Source organism: Oryx dammah, unplaced genomic scaffold, assembly GCF_014754425.2.
Source record: "Oryx dammah isolate SB20612 unplaced genomic scaffold, SCBI_Odam_1.1 HiC_scaffold_1, whole genome shotgun sequence".
Classification (NCBI taxonomy): Eukaryota; Metazoa; Chordata; class Mammalia; order Artiodactyla; family Bovidae; genus Oryx; species Oryx dammah.
Window position 1 is genome coordinate 54,000,239 of NW_024070185.1, and position 21,098 is coordinate 54,021,336.

Genomic DNA, 21,098 nt, shown 5'->3' on the forward strand with positions numbered 1-21,098 from the left:
CACCCTTGAACCCTTACGATGGGAACAGCCTTGTCAAAGCAATTTGCTTGCAGCTCTCTGTGACCAGTTATTTCAGCTGCTGGAGCTGGAATACCTGATTTGAAAGGGCACCCTGCTTCCCTGGCTGGCTAGGAGATGTTGGAACAGCCTAGTTATTTGGAATGGCTTGACTTGTGAACCCTGCTGCCCTTTCACACCCCCAGCACTCCTTGTGGCCCACTCACACTGAGGTGTGCTCCTGGGACAGTTTCTGCCAAGACACAGGGTCAGGGAAATTTGACCATACATGTGGGGAGTGAGCCGGCGAGGTGGGAGAGATGGGATGCCTGGGAATTAGGGGGAAAGGGAGTGTGGGTCACGTGGAGACCCCCAGAGGATCTGTCCCTGTAAGAATGACTTTCTCTAGTTGCCTGCTTTTTCACACCCCAAGGTAAACCAGGCCAGCTGGGGTGGTGGGTCTCCACCTTCTCTCTTGGGCATGTGGGAAGAGCCTGGAGGGTTATCCTTTCATGACAGGCTGAAAGGACAGACCTTCACTGTGTTTTGTTCCTGTGACCCTGGAGGATTTTGCTTATTGCTAGCAGGAATTTGCAGACTTAAAAACTTGTGTTGAGGAAGATAATCTTTTCTTTTTCTCACCCTCAAACCTATATTAGTACCTAAGACATTATTTTCTTTTCCCTTTGTTATGTTGTTTTGGAGAAAGGAGGTTGGATGAGAGTAACCAAGACTGCAGAGAGATGGCTGGGAGACAGCCAGGAGACTTGTGTACAGGCTCTGTTCCTTGAAGCTGTGAATGTTTCTCCCTCCTCCCCTCCCTGTGTCCTTCCACCCCTCACCAAATCTTCCTCCCTCTCCCTGCATCTTCCTCCCCCTCTCTCTTCTCCTTCGCTCTCTGTGTCTCTCTCCTTAGCCTAGAGTTTACTAGTTTCCCTTTTTAAATGTATCAGTCACCTGGACCTGGGAAAATGCCCCAAACCAGGACAGTTAATGTGATTTCTGTTTGTAGTGACAACTTATAGTTTCAGAGAAGCCTACAGTTAGTTGTCTTTTTACTTTTTTAATATGGCATTTTTTCCCACATAAAAATGAGACCTGGTTATTACTCAGAGGACCTAATTATATTCTTTAAATATACTGACCCTTCTCTATTTGCCATGCAGTTTGGCCAGTGGGAGCCTCTATGGCTTGTATCACATGTGGCTACCTGCTTGGTGAAAATGGACATGGCCTCAACTTGTTGCCCATTTCCTGGAGCTATTTGTACCAGGGGACATTAGATGGAGAGGCTGCTTCATCCTAAATTAGGGGATCCTTCCTCCCAGCCTCATTCTCCTTAGCGACTGGCTGCTCTAAGTGAAGACTTGAGAATACTCCCCAGGTACCTGGCCTAAGTGTCCCTCAGGAATCTGAAAAATTAGGGGCCACATATTCCTGTACCCAGAAATGATACTTGGCTTCAGAAGTTCCATTCCCTAGGAGATAAGTACCTGTAATTTCCAGCATAGTACTCAATTGCTTACAATACAAACTTGGTAATTACTCTTCCTTTTCATATCTTAGTCAGGAAGTGCCATGCAGAATGACAGGAACAAACCAAAAGATGACAGTGTCTGGACTCTAGTCTCCTCCAACTCACAGACATATAATCACAATGCATCATAATAAATAAAGTAGTAAGAACAACCAGAGGTGCTGGAGTTGACGGAAGAAGGAATCTGAATTCTGTTTCAGGAGCTGAGAAACACTGTCCCTGAAGGCTGAGTAGGAAATTAGCAGGTGAAAATGGAATGGAAGTGAATTTTTGGCATCAGAGAGTGTGTGCAAAGTCCCTGTGGCACCGTGTGTTCAAAGACCATTGGGCTGTGGCCTGGAAGGCAGATTCCAAGAGGTCACATTCCAAGAGGTCTCAGATGAGGTCAAGGTCATATCTGTATCCTTTTAACCATCAAACCTCATGTAATATGTGGTGCATGGTAGGTGCTCAATAAATATCTTCTTAATGAATGAGCAGCAGAATTAATGAACGGGGAACCCAGATGTTATGAGAGAATCTTGGAATGGGATTTTTAAAAGCCAGGAATGTAACTGATGGATAATGTGGACAATGGTCCACCTTAGGGTAGGTGCTAATGGCAAGTAGTCTAGGCCAGGAAGGACTGAAGCAAAAATATAGCAGGAATGCAGTGGAGGACAAAGACTGAATAGATGGACGTTTCTGGGATGCTCAGTGGAGGTGTTCAGTGGAGGATCAGTGGAATGAGAAACTCCTGAGAATGCCTCTAGGATCTGTGGCTTGGGTGAAGTAGAAATACTACGGCACAGCAGAGGGTGGCTGTGAAATAGGAATGGGTGGTTTTAAAGTCCAGGCAACCATGCAGGGGGAAGGGCGGGGTGGGGAGAGTGTCAATAAGGCTTATTCCCAGCATCTCCCCTAAATGCTCCAAGTAGGCCTGTGGGTCTGTATTCATCTCAGCAGGGCATCTCTGCCTTCTCTGATATATGCTCTGAAATTTTGATAAGTATATAACATTATTTTTCCTGAGCTTTAATATTGCTACTATGATTTTTATTCTATCATATGGAAATGTTGCACTGAGTGGATTATCATCAGATTATGTAGATTATGTAGAGTGGGGTATAATTTTTGAAAGTAGTGGAAAGATGCATAGCATCAATTAAAAGCTGATACCCCCCCCAAAATGGTACATGTAACATTTATTTATGAAAAACGTATATTGCTTAGAATGTGCCAGGTATTTATCTAAATGTTTTACAAATATAAATGAATTAAATAATTTCTTCTAATATCCTGCATGAGCAAGCATACTTGTGTGTGTCGTACACATATGGCACAGAGAGGTTAAATTATTTCCACAATGCCATTGTAGTGTTAGCTAACACCTCTATCACGTCACATAATTATCACTTCTTTTTGGTGGTGAGAATAATTAAGACTTGTTCTCTTAGCAAGTTTGATGTCTGGAACACAGCATCATTGTCCATAATCACTGTATTATGCACTATATCTCCAGGTTTATTCATCTGTTAGATGCAAATTGTACCACCAAAGAGCTTCTCTCCATTCCACCCCCCCCGCCCCGCCCCCACCAGCCTGTACAGGAAACAAGAAGAGGTTAGATTTGAATCCAAGATTTTCTCCAAAGTTCCTACACCTACCTACTTTTGCAGTCTGGCTTCTCTTGTTAAATTGTGTCTTTTATGGTTACAGCCAGTACAGGAAATGATGAGTGAGATAAACCACAAATGGAGATGACATGAACCACTAGAAAAAACTCATTGGTTGTAACTGTTGAGGTTCTGCTGAGTGTTATTTCAGTCTTTCAATCCATTCACCTCTGCTGATGAAGTGTTTGATTGGCAAATACAAAATGGTTGAGAACACTCTGTCAAAACTTTCCATTGATTTTTTTTTTTTTTTTGGCGGGGGGTGGGGGTAGTTATTGACTTCATCCCTTTTTTTTCAACTGGAGTATAGCTGCTTTACAATGTTGTATTAGTTTCTGCTGTACAATGAAGTGAATCAGCTATATGTGTACTTGTATTAATATCCTGTTTCTCTTGGCCCTCACTCCCATTCCCCTCCCCTATTGGTTTTTTCCAGAGATAAAGTCCCCAAGGTACAGGATTTAGATCCAGGGATCATGGCATAAGGTGGATCTGTGAGATCTTGAACCAAAAATAGTTCGAGAACTCTGCTGGTTTGTACAAGTGTTTGTGTTGCATCTGTCTGGAGACTTTACAGCTACCTGGTAGTGAAGCAGAAGAGATTCAAGAGTCAGACCACCTGACTGCAAACTCTGCCTTCACTATTTCAAAGTCAAGAGACTCTAGGAAATATATCATTACTTACCCCTCTCTGTCTCAGTTTCCTCAACTGAGGAAAATGAAGGTAACAATTGCCCTTACCTCCGAGAGCTATTGAGAAGTTTGGGTTAATGTTGCTCAGATAAGCTCTCAATATGTGTCTTTAAATATTAGTATGTTAGTAGGACCCCAGAAACCCATTCACCTACCTCTTCTCCCCACACATTTACCTCTTTTTTCTTTTATGCCCCCATGGCATCTGAATCGTTAATCCCCAAAAGATAAGGTATTTAGGAATGAGGATCTGTGACTTATTCCTCAAATAAGACTGCAGGTATAAAGGGAGCTGTGCATTCAGGGGGAAGCTTTCTCCTGACACACTCCTCCCCAGTTATGTTCCTTGTTTCCATGGTTAAAACAAAAGCAAACAAGGAATATCTGGTACATGAGATGTCAGTGCAGCTTTGCTGCTGCTGCTAAGTCGCTTCAGTCGTGTCCGACTCTGTGCGACCCCATAGACGGCAGCCCACCAGGCTCCCACATCCCTGGGATTCTCCAGGCAAGAATACTGGAGTGGGTTGCCATTTCCTTCTCTCAGTGCAGCTTTAATCCTCTGATTTTTAGATCATCTATAAATCCTTTACTGTTTAAAAAACACACCTATGATAGACCTTGAGGATATTACGCTTAGTAAGATAAGTCAGAGAAAGACAGATACTGTAGCATATCACTTATATGTGGAATCTAAAAAAAAAAAAAAACAAAACTGAACTTGGCAAAGTAGAGTAGAATGGTGGTTACCAGGATCTGGGGGTGGAGAATTGGGGAGATGCTGTTCAGGGTACAGTTTGCAACTGTGAACAAATAAATCCTGGATATCTCATGCACAGCATAATGATTTTAGACAACAGTGCTGTGTTATAGACATCAAACTTTCTAAGAGAAAGACCTTAATTATTCCCACCACAAAATAAATGATAATTATGTGATATGGTAGCTAACCTTAAATTTCAATTGTCTTGTGATATGTAAAGGTATCACATCAACATAATATGCATCTGAAATTTACACACTGTTACATGTCAATTATATCTCAGTTAAAAAATATTAAAAACATAGTCTTTTCTGATGATCATAACTCTATCAGTTCAGTTCAGTTCAGTCGCTCAGTCGTGTCCAACACTTTGTGACCCCATGAATCGCAGCACGCCGGGCCTCCCTGTTAATCACCATCTCCCGGAGTTCACTCAGACTCACGTCCATTGAGTCTGTGATGCCATCCAGCCATCTCATCCTTGGTCGTCCCCTTCTCCTCCTGCCCCCAATCCCTCCCAGCATCAGAGTCTTCTCCAGCGAGTCAACTCTTCGCATGAGGTGGCCAAAATACTGGAGTTTCAGCTTTAGCATCATTCCTTCCAAAGAAATCCCAGGGCTGATCTCCTTCAGAATGGACTGGTTGGATCTCCTTGCAGTCCAAGGGACTCTCAAGAGTCTTCTCCAACACCACAGTTCAAACGCATCAATTCTTTGGCACTCAGCCTTCTTCACAGTCCAACGCTCACATCCATACATGACCACAGGAAAAACCATAGCCTTGACGAGACAGGCCTTAGTCAGCAAAGTAATGTCTCTGCTTTTGAATATGCTATCTAGGTTGGTCATAACTTTCCTTCCAAGCAGTAAGCGTCTTTTAATTTCATGGCTGCAGTCACCATCTGCAGTGATTTTGGAGCCACAAAAGATAAAGTCTGATACTGTTTCTACTGTTTCCCCATCTATTTCCCATGAAGTGATGGGACCAGATGCCATGATCTTCGTTTTCTGAATGTTGAGCTTTAAGCCAACTTTTTCACTCTCCTCTTTCACTTTCATCAAGAGGCTTTTTAGCTCCTCTTCACTTTCTGCCATAAGAGTGGTGTCATCTGCATATCTGAGGTTATTGATATTTCTGCCAGCAATCTTGACTCCAGCTTGTGTTTTTTCCAGCCCAGCATTTCTCATGATGTACTCTGCATATAAGTTAAATAAGCAGGGTGACAATATACAGTGTTGACGTACTCCTTTTCCTATTTGGAACCAGTCTGTTGTTCCATGTCCAGTTCTAACTGTTGCTTCCTGACCTGCATACAGATTTCTCATGCTATTTATTTTATTTCTTATTGTACTTCACGTGCAATAATTAGTGAGGGTGAAGACACACTCCCTTCATCAGTCTATACATAATGGCTTCTTTATCACTTTTTGTTGTTAGATTGCCTTGCCTACAGTGAAGTGCCCCAGTGACACATTGAAAGCAAGGTTGAGGGAACTGTTTGGCCACAATAGGAAGAAGTATTTTATCACTGGCATTGTTTAGAATTTCAAGGACATGGGAATTAATAAAAATAAAGACTTCATTTTTGGTCAGACTTCCCTGTTGGCTCAGTAGCTAAAGAATCAACGTGCAATGCAGAAGACCTGGGTTTGATCCTTGGGTTGGGAAGATCCCCTGGAGAGGAAATGGCAACCCACTCCAGTATTCTTGCCTGGGAAATCCCATGGACAGGGGAGCATGACAGGCCCGTGGGGTTGCAAAGAGTCAGACATGACTGAGTGAGTCAGTGTTACTATTGTAAATTCTCTATGTATGACGCACCCCATGTTGCCTGAACCTGGGACCTGCCCTTGGTGGACCATTATCATATACAAGTCATAGTCATAACCATGTGATTAACTTTTCATAGTACACACCCTGATAACCACAGTGTAAATCAAGATGCAGAACATTTCTATTACCTTAGAAGTTTCCTTCATGTCTTCCTCCATCAGTACTCACCCCCACTCCCAACTTAGAGGAAACCACTATTCTGAATATCATCAACATAGGTTAGCCTCTCGTGTTAGTCACTTAGTCATGTCCAACTCTGTGCAACACCATGGACTGTAGCCCACCAGGCTCCTCTGTCCATGGAATTCTCCAGGCAAGAATACAGGAGTAGGTAAGCTATTCCCTTCTCCAGGGAATCTTCCTGACCCAGGGATCAAACTCAGGTCTGCACTGCAGGCAGATTCTTCACTGTCTGAGCCACCAGGCAAGCCCCCTATTCTTAAACTTTATATAAGTGGAATTACATAGTACATACTCTTTTGACCAATGTTCTTTTTTTTTTTTTTTTCATGTTTATACATGAAATTCAGGCTTCCCTGGTGGCTCAGTCAGTAAAGAATCTTCCTTCAGTGCAGGAGACCTGGGTTTGATCCCTGGGTTGGGAAGATCCATCCCCTGGAGAAGGAAATGGCAACCCACTCCAGTATTCTTGCCTGAAGAATCCCATGAACAGGAGGAACCTGCTGGGTTACAGTCCATGGAGTCGCAAAGAGTCAGACACAACTGAACGACTAAGCACATAAACACATATACGTGAAGTTCATCTAAGTTTTTGGATATAGTGGTATTGTGTTCTATTTTACTGCTGGCTAGCACCATTTATTTGACTATGTGGCAATTTATTTATCCATTCAGACACTGGTGGACATTGGGTTGTTTCCGTTCTTTGGGCTACCGTGAGGAAAGCAGAAGTGAAGGGTCTGTGGACAACATGCTCTCATTTCCTTTGAGAATCTAAAAAGAGGTGAAGTCGTGGGGGCATCTCTCTGGCATGGGGCCTGAGTTTTAGCTTTAGAAGATATGCCAAACTTTTCCAAAGTGGTTGTACAAGCATAGCCCACTTTTATTTATTTAACTAATTATTTTTAATAATTTAAAAAGTATCCTCAAACCCACCACAGAGTAAAGTGAAAAGAAAATGAAGCTGCTCAGTCGTGTCCAACTCTTTGCAACCCTATGGACTGTAGCCCACCAGACCCCTCCATCCATGGGATTTTCCAGGCAAGAGTATTGGAGTGGGTTGCCATTTCCTTCTCCAGGGGATCATCCCAACCCAGGGATTGAACCCGGGTCTCCCGCATTGCAAGCAGATACTTTACTGTCTGAGAGTAAATGTGTATTAAATTATTTTCCCTACTGTACAAAGGAAGAAGCTGATCAGAGAGAGGTTTAATGTTCTTACATATCACACAGCTAGAAAATGACATTAATGGGAATGACACCTAGGTCTTCTAAATTTACTCTCTGTCTGTTTTACCTTCTTTATATAACAACTTCTTTAAAGACACTGAGTTATCTGTAAGTAGAAAAGGCACTTGTAAATCAGTCACTGGGACAAAATAGGAAGGAAAATATCTCAAATTCTGGCCAGGAAGAAATGTGTATTTCACACTACTGCCAAAGAACTTGCTGGCAGAAAGCAAAATGCCTGTCGGACATGAATGCTGGCGGACTCCCCACACAAGCTGCCTATACCTTGTTTGGCGTCACAGATTCAAGATTTTAATGTGCCCACAGAACTAGTGCATGGCATCCTTGCACCAGTCTTCTTGTATTCACCACTAAAAGTTTTCCTCCATTAAAAAACAGATAATGTATACTCTTGCTAATCAAGGTGTGGCTCAGGGACCAGCAGCTTGGTATCTGCAGGGACTTGTTAGAAATGCAGAATCTTGGGCCTCATCCCAGACCTTCAAATGCTGCATTTCAACAAGATCCTCAGGTGATTCCTATGCTTATCCAATTTTGAGAAGCATTGATTTGTACTGTGGTGGATTAGAAGTCACTTTCTCCTATTTCAGGGTTTTGGGGAATGGGATTTTTCATCTCTGAATCTTGGGCTTTCCAATCTGAAAAATGGAGCTGACAATACATATGTTATAGGGTTATAATAAGGACTGCAAGATAAAATAGAAGAAAAGCAGCATCCACAATTCCAGATAAATGTCAGTGTTCATTAAGTGATAGCTACTCCTCTTGGAGGTATTCTCGAGCAAGGTGGGCCCATCTAACTTTCTCTGTGGTCAAATGCAAGCCTTTAACTGTTGTAAACACCCTGTACCCAGCCCTCCTCTCACCTGTGCCAGCACTGCAAGAGAATTGTGTGTTTGTAAATATCACGGCAAAGCTGAACCTGGAAGTTACCCAAGCATGAGGTCCAGGCTCCAGGCCTCAACTGATGTTCTTTGCTGACTGTTCTCTGAAAGCCACGGAATTTACAAAATGGAGAACTGCTGCCATGGAATAGCAGGAGCTAACACCTGCCAGGATAATAGGCAGGTTTTCCAGGGGAAATTTGTTATACAATAGGACAGAGACATTCACAGGAGAGGAGGAGGCAATGGAGGGTGGGAGACATGAGATTTGACACGTCAGAAAGGCGGGTGTGTATAAATATTGCTCATAAGCAAATGTAGAATTTTTAAAAATAGGCAAGAAAAGGTCTTCCCAGCTGAGCTGTCCTGAAAAATGAGATGTTCCTGAAATACAAGTTAGTGTATTTTTCCTGGTTGAATAGGAAAAAATATGTTTGATTAGACAAATGTCTTTAGCAATGATAATTACACAGGTACCTGAAATATTATCTGCCTGGTCATTTTCTGCAGGGTTAATACCAGTAGAACATATTAAAATATATAAGTTTTATTTAATGACCTTTTCTCTCTTTTCCTGGTACTAGTTTTCACTGCGTGATTTCTGACTTTGGTGTCAGATTGTACAAGAAAGTAGTTTAGAAGGTATGGGTGATAAAAACAGGCCCTATCAATTTTTATAGGGCCAGCAGCAGTGATGACTTAATTGCTACCTTGGTGAAAAGGCTGTGATCCTTATGCTAAATTATTTAAAAAATAGCTTTCAATGTACATTTTCAGAATTCTGTTCAGTCTCTTGGCATTTGAAATCGTACCAACAATTTGAGTGCAGAAAGGCTTACGAATGGAAAACTCACAGCTAATTTGAAATACAGGATTTCAACAGCTCAGTGGAGCTGGGCTGCTGTTGAGGGTGGAGCAGGCGAAAGGGAAGTGCAGACTATGTACATAATGAGGGCAATCAATCCAACTTGGTAGCCAGCAAGCTCCATCGTGTTTTAAATGGAGTATTGTACCTCCTGTCATGATGACATATTCAATTAAGCGATATCCTATTATTATTTCTCACCCTATGTGATTTAGCAAAAACATTACTGAAACTTGGAGATATCATTCTAAACACAAGCAAAAGAAAATTCTTTGATTTGGATTATAATGATGTCTTTCACAGTCTCTGACAGGTAAATTATGAACAATTTGCAGCAAAACTTTGGAGCGCAAAGTTAATTTGAAATAAGTTCAGACTGTCTGTGGGGCTTTTATTTTTATAATTGAGGGTCAAACTATTAAGAGGGAAGGAGGCTACTTCTTCCTTTGCAGGGCAATGACTTTACCATTTGTCTTATAGATAGTGATGTTAATTACAAAGTGGTGAAGACTGGTGTAGGACATGGTGCTTCCCTGAAGGAGCCTGTTATGGAAAGCCATTTCCCAGGGCCCTGTCTCCCCAAATCTTTCAGTGTGAGGTGGAAGGTTTTCACTTCCTGTTGTACCTCACTTTCCAAGTACGACATATCCAACTGATAATGTTTTCTAAGCTGTTAATTTTCTAATGTTTCAGCCTAACCATAAAAAAAAAGTTCCATTAAATTTTTGTTAGAAAGTTATGTGAAATTATTGTTGGGCCAAACTTGGGAGATTTTGATCTTCATTTTCTGAAACAACAGAAAAAAACCCTAAATGTAAACAGCAATATCAAAACTAGAAAATAGACCCTGAAAATATTTTATAAGGAAAGTGATAGGCCAAAGGCGCAAGGTCTTAATATACACCATTTCTTGTGTCTGCTTTACACAGTGAAGAAGCTCAGACTCCTTCCAAAGGTTTTTTGAACTATAGACCAATGCAAACAAAGTATAATTGTGTCACTACAGCTACTGCTCCCTGAAATGAGTCGCTCACAAAGCCTAGAAAGAGGCTCATTGGAATCTTAACAATGATTTAATAGCTTTGAACATTGAGTAGTATAGGGGATGAATGAATGAATGAATGCTACACCCAATAGAACAGTGAACACATGCTCTTTTGTAAAACATATAGGATGCTAGGAACTTCAAATGGAGTCACAGAATGATAGAGACATAAGGGTATTTGGTATCACATAATCACATAAAAGATAGCTTCAGAAAAACATCTACTTCTGCCTTATTGACTACACCAAAGCCTTTGACTGTGTGGATCACAAAAAAAAAAAAAAAAAGTGGAAAATTCTTAAAGAGATGGGAATACCAGACTACCTTATCTGCCTCCTGAGAAATCTGTATTCAGGTCAAGAAGCACAGTTAGAATCAGACATGAGACAACAGACTGGTTCCAAATTGGGAAAGGGGTTCATCAAGGCTGAATGTTGTCATCCTGCTTATTTAACTCATATGCAGAGTACATCATGTGAAATGCCAGGCTCAATGAAGCACAAGCTGATCAAGATTGCTGGGAGAAATATCAATAACCTCAGATATGCAGATTATACCACCCTTATGGCAGAAAGCAAAGAGGAACTCAAGAGCCTCCTGATGACAGTAAAAGAGGAGAGTGAAAAAGCTGGCTTAAAACTCAACACTCAAAAAACAAAGACCATGACATCTGGTCCCATCACTTCATGGCAAATAGATGGGAAAACAATGGAAATAGTGACAGACTTTATTTTCTTGGGCTCCAAAATCACTGCAGATGGTGACTGCAGCCATGAAAGTAAAAGACACTTGAACTTGGAAGAAAAGCTATGACCAACCTGCTAAGTTGCTGCTAAGTCACTTCAGTTGTGTCCGACTCTGTGGGACCCCATAGACGGCAGCCCATGAGGCTCCCCCATCCCTGGGATTCTCCAGGCAAGAACACTGGAGTGGGTTGTCATTTCCTTCTCCAATGTATGAATGTGAAAAGTGAAAGCGAAGTCGCTCAGTCGTGTCTGACTCTTAGCGACCCCATGGAATGCGGCCCATCAGGCTCCTCCGTCCATGGGATTTTCCAGGCAAGAGTGCTGGAGTGGAGTGCCATTGCCTTCTCCGATGACCAGCCTAGACAGCATATTAAAAAAGCAGAGACATTCCTTTGACAACAAATGTCTGTCTAGTCAAAGCTAATTTCTAGTAGTCATGTATGGATGTGAGAGTTGGGCTATAAAGAGAGCTGAGCACCAAAGAATTGCTTCTTTTGAACTGTGGTGTTGGAGAAGACTCTTGAGAGTCCCTTGGACTGCAAGGAGATCCAACCAGTCCATCCTAAAGGAAATCAGTCCTGAATATTCATTGGAAGGACTGATGCTGAAGCTGAAACTCCAATCGTTTGGCCACCTGACGCAAAGAATTGACTCACTGGAAAAGACCCTGATGCTGGGAAAGACTGAAAGCAGGAGGAGAAGGGGACAATAGAGGATGAGATGGTTGACTGGCATCATTGATTCGATGGACATGAGTTTGAGCAAGCTTCGTGAGTTGGTGATGGACAGGGAGGCCTGGCATGTTATAGTCCATGTGGTCTCAAAGAGTTGGACACAACAGGTTGACTGAACTGAATCCAGGCCCTCATCTGTAGTCCTCCAACAGTTTTGTTGTTTGGTCTCTGCTTGAACAAAGGGCAAGTTAGAATTTTTAAAGAAAGTTTTAGCATTCATCCTGTCTTTCCCTCTCTGTTGATTTACTTTATGGTCGTGGATCTCCCTCTGTGACCAGATGGAAACATACTGATCCCTTTGCTATAGGACATAATTTCAAATATATATAAACACTTGTACATATGCTTGCCAGAGGTGGGGGGTAAGGGATGGGAGAAGTGGGTGGAGAAGTTCAAAGGCACCAACTTCCAGTTATAAAATAAACAAGTCATGAAGATATAAAATAGAGCATGGTGACTGTAGTTAATAACACTATATTGCACACTTGAAAGTTGCTATAATTACATATGGTGATGGATGGTAGTTAGACTTATTGTGATCATTTTTGCAATATATACAAACATCAAATCATTTTGTTGTATATATGAAACTAATATATTGACATAGGTCAGTTATAACTCAAAAATTAGTTTATCAATCCCTTTTGAGAGTTTGATCGCAGAAACATTGAACTTGTAGATACATTTGAGGAACAGTTGCAGTGGTCTATGTTATTACCATTTAATCTGGAAAATGATTTGAAAATGAAATAGAAATAAAGTTGTGCCAGACCAATGATGCTTTATAGTTTATTCCCTGTATTTGGGGAAAAAGATCTTATTCACAGTAGCAATAAAACCTATAGGTTGCATAATCAGTTGGAGCCATGAAGAATAAATAGACAACTTTAGACCATCATAGGAAAATGAAAAACAAAGGAGAGGGAGGCTCAAGAGGGAGGTGATAAAGGTAAAATTATGGCTGATTTGCATTGCTGTATGGCAGAAATAAACACAACATTCTAAAGCAATTTTCCCCAATTAAAATAAATTTTAAAATGAAAAACAAGAAACATAAACTTCTATATTATTTCAAAGTGTTTCTCTCTCTGCTTCAAGCATTCATATAGTTTATTCATACAATCCCCCTGCAACATTTACGGGGTTTATAAACATGCAATGTGTCACAGCTGTACTGAGCACAAGAAATACAATATTAAGTGTACACAATAAAATGAACTCACAGTAGCTTATCATTTATCATTATTGTTGACACTTCATATTCATTATGCCATTTGTGCTGTGCCATGCTTAATAGCTGTCATATTCAGCTCTTTGTGACCTAATGTACTGCAGCCTGCCAGGCTCCTCTGTCCTTGGGGATTCTCCAGGCAAGAATACTGGAGTGGGTTGCCATGCCCTCCTCCAGGGGATCTTCCCAACTAAGGCATGAAACCCAGGTCTCCCATGCTCCAGGTGGATTCTTCACTGACTGAGCCACCAGGAAGCCCAAGTTTACTGGGTAGCTTACCCTTCTCCAGGGGATCTCCATGACCCAGGAATTGAACCAAGGTCTCCTGCATTGCAGGCAAATTCTTCACCAGCTGACCTACCATTTAATCCTTATAATAACCTTATGAGAGAAGGACAAGTTTTCTCTCCATTTTACACATGTGAAAACTGGGATAGAAGGAGTTAAATATTTTCCCTCTAAACTTAGCTTAGTGATGAAACAAACATTTGAACCAATATTTCCTGGGCTGTGGAATGTGCGCTTTTCACTATTCACATCTTACTCCACAGTCTAAGTTGGGAGATACACATGCAAATGATTAAAGTACAATTTGGTATGTACTATATAATGGAGATAATATAGGAAACATGGAAAGAGGTGGTTTTAAGTTTGACTACAGGTTTCAAGGGCAGGGAATTCTTTGAAAGACTGGAGGGTGAATAGGACAGGCAGGGAGATGAACAGATAATGCACCAAGTAGATGAGCATGAAAACTTAAGGTAATGGCATACAGTAGATATTAATGGAATGAAAGGTACAGGAAGGGTTTCCCTGATAGCTCAGCTGGTAAGGAATCTGCCTGCAATGCCGGAGACTCCAGTTCAATTCCTACGTTGGGAGATCCCCTGGAGAAGAAGAGATATGCTACCCACTCCAGTATTCTTGGGTTTCCCTGGTGGCTCAGTCGGTAAAGAATCCACCTTCAGCGGTCTCAAAGAGTTGGACACAATTGAGCGACTAAGCACAGTATAGCAAGGTGCAGGAAGTGGTGGCTGGAGAGATCAGGAAATCAATAAGAAACCGGGTTGAGGATTCAGAAAGCTGCTGACATCACAGATGCTAGAAAGCAATCCTTAGAAAGTGGTGGGAAAAAATTCATGGGTTAACAATTGGATTTGTGTCTTAGAAAGTGATTTCTAGTATTTTCTTTTTAAGTTTTTTTTTATGTAAACCCTTTAAAAATCTTTATTGAATTTGTTATAATAATTGCTTCTGTTTTGTGTTTTCTTGTTTTGGCCATGAGGCATGTGGGATCTTAGCTGCCTGACCAGGGTTTGAACCCATACCCTCTGCATTAGAAGGTGAAGTCTTAACCACTGGACTGCCAGGGAAATCCCTCTAGCAGTGTTTCCAGTGTTAAATAAGGAAGGGCTAGACTGGAGACTCAGAAAACCATGTAAGCAAATATAGTCCAAAGGAATACTCTTGAGGCCACCTATAAACACTATATTGTTGTTCAGTCACTAAGTCATGTCTGACTCCTTGTGACCCCATGGACTGTGGCACACCAGGCTTCCCTGTTCCTCTCTATCTCCCGGAGTTTGCCCAAGTTCATATCTACTGAATTGATGATGCTATCCAACCATCTCATGCTTTGCACCCTCCTCTCATTTTGCCTTCAATCTTTCCCAGATCAGGGTCTTTTCCAATGAGTTGAGTCTGCATCAGATGGCCAAAGTATCAGAGATTCAAAATCAGTACTTCCAGTGAATATTCAAGGTTGGTTTCTTTTAGAATTGACTGATTTGATCTCCTTGCTGTCCATAGGACTCTCGAGAGTCTTCTCCAGAGCTACAGCTTGAAAGCATCAGTTATTTGGTCCTCAGCCTTCTTTATGGCCCAACTCTCACATACATACATGACCACTGGAAAGACTATAGGTTTGACTATATGGACTTTTGTCGATAAGGTGATGTCTTTGCTTTTTAATATGCTGTCTAGGTTTGTCAGAAACACTATATCTAGAGAAGAAGTAGCAAGAGGGGGCAAGATACCAGATGTGTCTGCTTTGCAACAGAAACTGTTAACTTTGGGACATGTATGTGCTTACCTTCCAAACTCTGCTTCTTAATTTCATGGAGCAAGGACATTTGTATCTAAATGAATGGTCTGCCTTTGTTACAGGTTGGTGTGACTGGCCAACTTTGGCTGTTGTTCAGCAGTTATTCATGGATATTTTCTATTTCATCAGAGCCTTGCTGTGCTGACTACCCCTTGTGTATTATCAACTGCCCCTTTTCTACCAATTAAGCCCCAAAGATAACAGATGCAAACTACTATGATTCAATAGAATCTTTGCAATATTTAAAAGTTCTAATATTAAGGCCTATATTGGGTTACTGAGCATTCAATTAAAGAGCCTCAAGTGTTTAATTTAGGATTTTCCATAGGACAGGTATTGTTTGTTAATTAGTTAATTAAGTAACAAATGATTATTGAAAACATGCATTAGGATTAAGCAAGCTGCAAGAGAGATAAAGATATCTCCAAGGCAATTAGCTCACTGTAATTTTAATGATAAATGTGTAATTAGACTCTTATTCTAAAGAGATTGTTTGGAATGGTTTTTACAAGCATTAAACAGGCATGTAACAAGATATTTACTTACATAACAAGCAAAATATAATTCTGATTCTTATTAGGCCTCAGCCAGTGTGTTCAAATGATACCTAATTTGCTAAAAGCCAAAGTTTACAAGTAATAGTACTTAAAAATATAATCCATTAAAAGCTTATGTAACTAACAATTATATTACAACTAGATTTATCCCCAAGTCTGTTATTTTCACCTCCTGGGCAATTATCTGAGACTTTCAAATGCATTATGACTTAATAGCCAACATTTATACATTTATGTATGCAGTGCTTGAGGGGATTGCTAGTACATCACAAAATGAAAAACCTTCCCGTCCTGTAGTGTCAGCTTGTCGAGAGAGAAATAGGTTCCCTTCTTGGATGTCTAGAAACTACCATAGTTCCTGGCACATGGCACTCCATAAATGTCTACTAAATTGATTTGGATGAGCAGAATCAGGACGTCTAGATGTTTCTCGAAGTATATCATTCTGTTTATCCTTATTTTGTTGTAATCCCCTGGCTGCCACCACTGCATACGCTATTCTTTTGCATATTTTTTCCTACAGCTAGCATCCCTGTTCAGTACGGCTAAGGAAGTTGTATCTCCAAAGGACTAACATGGATTGAGGATGTTGATAATCATAATGATAAATACCGATAGACATTTATTAAGTGCTTACTATTTCCCAGGGATGGAGAGGAGCTTTTTTCATTGATTTCTACAGTTTAGACTGTCAGTCATCCTAAGAGGTAGATCCTACTGTTATCTTTGTATGTCAAATGGGGAAATGGAAGCTTACAACAGTTACATAATTTTCCCAAGGTGACCCAGCTAATAAATTTTGGAACTAAGATATAATCCCAGGTAATGTAAAGATAGAGCCCTTTCTTGCCTGAGACTGAGTTCTCTTGAGCATATCCTGAGATGAAGTTGCTTGGGCAACTGTTTTATGAAGGCATGCTCTCAGGGGAAATCTGTAAGGGAATGAGCCAAGCAGGGTAGGGTGGGGAAAGAAGCCCGGCAAAGATGTGAGTTCACTTCAAGTGTAGCCTCAGTCTGATTGCACAGCGAGCTCTGGAATATAAGTAACACCACAGAGCAGTCCCATCTTCAGGCATGGGGGTGAAAATTGGAATCTCAGAATTCATCCTTTAAGGCTGTTGGTTGCCTCTGGGGAAGAAAGCATAACCTCACAGGTATGTTCTGATGGAAGGCAGTTTATTTTGCCAGAGGCCAGTCCCCAGGACAAGTTTGTTAGCTGTTGAAGCTAACTCTCACAAAAGCAAGGGGAATGCCTGCACTAAAGAGCTGTAGCAAATCTAGACATGGCACCAGTGAGTGTCTGCCACAGAACCTGCTTCCACAATGGTTGTCTTGACTTCCAAGCTCCCATGAAGAAGACAGAATTTTTGTCAAGCATACTAGACTTTTATCCTGATCTGCTTTTCCTAGCTTAGTGGTTTTGAGAAAATTTCTTAACATCCTGAGTCTCATTTTCATCATCTGTAAAGTGAGTTTGATACTACTAGTCTTGTGGGACTGTTATGATGACTAACTTGAGAATGTATGGTAATGCATTTGTAAACTAAAGCAGAACGTGAGTGTTGCTTGTGGTATTGTTTATTGCTGTGTCTGACTTCCCAGGCTCAGAGCCAGCCAGTGGGTGGGAGCTATGGAAGTCCTGGTCTAGATAACAAATTTGATTAAAGATATCATAAGCACAAGGATAATGGTGTACAAATAGGTTGAGGATGAAACTGAATTTGAAGAGAAGATGGTTAACCATGTGCAAAAATTAAACAGTGTTAGTGAAAGTCACTCAGTCATATCTGACTCTTTGTGGCCCCATGGACTGTAGCCCACCAGACTCCTCTGTCCATGGAATTCTCCAGGAAAGAATACTGGAATGGGTTGCCATTCCCTTCTTCAGGGGATCTTCCCAACCCAGGGATTGAACATGGGCAGATTCTTTATCATCTGAGCCACCAGGGTCAGAAAAAGTAATCTGTTCAGGTTCCACAATGAGTAAATGACACTTGAAACTTGATTTCACAGTATGTTTCAGTCTTACTATATTTCTTTGATGTCTACAGTATTGGCAAACCCAAATGATTTTTGTCAAGAGATCTTCTCATATTGTCTGGACTCTAAAGGAACTGTCTTTGGAAGAAAAGCATTTAGAGAGTGATTAACTCTAACTGTTAAATAATCAAAGCTCTCTTTCTCTGAGATAAGTAATCCAAGCACTCCCAACCCCCTGCTTCTCCCAACATGTAATTATAATTATATAAAAATATTGAGCATATCCAACGTCTATCAATGCCCTGATGAAGTATACAACAGAGGGCTATTGATGCCTTCCTCATTTTCCTGTCTTTCTCCATAAAATTTAAAATATTTCTCTTAAAAGATCAGTCTCAATGGCCTTGTTTCAAGAACATTCCTTAACCAATCATTAGTAGAGGGTAGAATAATTCTTAGACCATTTGCAGCCACCCCTTAGATGGGATGAGTGCATTTATCCTTCTGAGATAGTGTGAAGGAGACATGGTAGCTGAACAAAACTGGGTTCTGTTTGGAAGAAGGAAGAGGAGAATAGACAGTAGGCAGATAACCAGAAAAGTATGTAACAGAATAACAAAGTTGATGCTATATATTGAGATATATACTATATTTTCATCCTCTTAGAGATAGGTTAGAATATTTAGGAGAGGAAGAATACATGTTCTACATTTAATGTATTCAAATCCCTAACACCAGTCTCTGTGTGCTTAGTTGCTCAGTCATGCCCAACTCTTTGTGACTCCTTGGACTGTAGCTCATCAGGCTCCTCTGTCCATGGGGATTCTTCATGCAAAAGTACTGCAGTGGGTTGTCATGCCCTCCTCCAGGGGATCTTTCCAACCCAGGACTCCCACATTGCAGGCAGATTCTTTACCATCTGAGCCACCAGGGAAGCCCCAAAATATTGGAGTGAGTAGATTACCCCTTCTCCAGAGGATCTTCCCAACCCAGGAATCAGACCGGAGTCTCCTGCTTTGCAGGCAGATTCTTTACCAGCTGAGCTGCCAGGGGAGCCCTAACACCAATCTACTGAGACCTTTTCTCTACAGTGAGAATGAATGTGTCCTCAGCTTGAAGCCCTGAAAGCAACTGTAGAGCCACTTTCTAGGAAATTTCCATATAGCTTGATATCTACCATGAATTATTCTGAAAGTGTTACAAACAGTTCTTTGGAAAAGGGAAGATATTCAACCTCTTTCCATGGCCTGATGAAGGAGCACAGGCTTTCAAATTACAGAAATCAATATTTGAACTCTTGCCCAATAATGTTTTTATCATATTAAATCATTTTACGCTATAGTGTTAGTTCACCCATAAGATGGAGAACAAAGTTACTATCTTACAGATTTGTTTTGAAGATTCAGTGGGATAAAATATGAAAAATTACTTGGTACACAATGGGGAGATGATACTGTCAGTTATCGCTTATTGTGGGCATGAGAATGGGTAAAGGGTGGTGAGGGAATCACTGGCCAATAAATAAGAGAAATGTAACCCATCACTTACATAATCTAAGCTTTTACTGTGGGCCCCAGTGGGTAGCACAAGAGTTGGCAGAAGAAAACTGGGACTTGAGTCAAATTTAGTTCTGTCTCGGTTTTGCTATGAGATGTAGAAACAGTCAGTTGACCTCAAGATTTCATCATGTTGGTCATAATATTTACTTCTTGGCTTTACATAAGAATATGGAAAGAAATTCCTAGGTGCTCTGAAATTCCACATCTTTATACTGAAGAAAACATTGTATAGAAGTATTTGAAGACACAAATGGATATTTGTTAGCATGCATTTGTACTTTGGAAAGAAGTGATCTATAGTCTGCAATTTGCTATACAATGTGTTTGAATATTATGGTGGGTGCTTGAAAGGGAGGGGGGCACATGTACTCAGGGATTAACGGCTGATGGACTCCTCTCAAGAGGCATCATAGTCTTTCTTTCTGTATGAAACTGTGAAAACCACATGACATCTGTTCATTACAAGGCCACTGCTCTAACAAAGCCCTGGATCCCACATGTCTGAGAATTTGGTTTCCATTACACATGCAGGCTTAATTATTTTAAAATCCACCTTTTTGAGAGATATCATCCAGAGACTGTTGCCATGCTTGGAGTGATGGAATACTTATTTTAGTTTCTTTAAGGCATACTTAACTGTCTCTCTAAGCCACACTTTTAGTTTTTCAGCTCCAAATAATCTTGCCTCACAAAGCATTTTTATTGGCATTTGTGAAAATCTCTTCTCTCTGAAAGTCAAAATGTTCTACATAAACAGTAAAACAAAATGGTGACATGGGTTTTTAAACAAATAGCAGTAGTAGACACCAGTATTTCACAATATTGCTGCTTGCTTAATAGGATGCAAGCAATTAAAAAAAAATCTGAAGTTGTTCTCTAATTATTTCCATTAACTGTTCAAATCTGAGCTTCTTTATGATGCTGGTTTTGAATACTAAAAGTAAATAAGTGATTCTAATAATAATTTTTAATTAAAAAATGCAACTAGAAAATGAGCTGGCTCTTTCCAGTTGCTGGAGGATATACACTTACTTTTCTAGATAAGACCTAGATAAAGTAAAATAGTCCAGTTCCAGTTCAGTCGCTCAGTCATGTTCGACTCTTTGCGATCCCATGAATCGCAGCACGCCAGGCCTCTCTGTCTATCACCAACTCCCGGGGTTCACTCAGACTCACGTCCATCAAGTCAGTGATGCCAAACAGCCATCTCATCCTCGACCATCCCCTTCTCCTCCTGACCCCAATCCCTCCCAGCATCAGAGTCTTTTCCAATGAGTCAACTCTTCACGTGAGGTGGCCAAAGTACTGGAGTTTCAGCTTTAGTATCATTCCTTCCAAAGAAATCCCAGGGCTGATTTCCTTCAGAATGGACTGATTGGATCTCCTTGCAGTCCAAGGGACTCTCAAGAGTCTTCCCCAACACCACAGTTCAAAAGCATTAATTCTTTGGCGCTCAGCTTTCTTCACAGTCCAACTCTCACATCCAT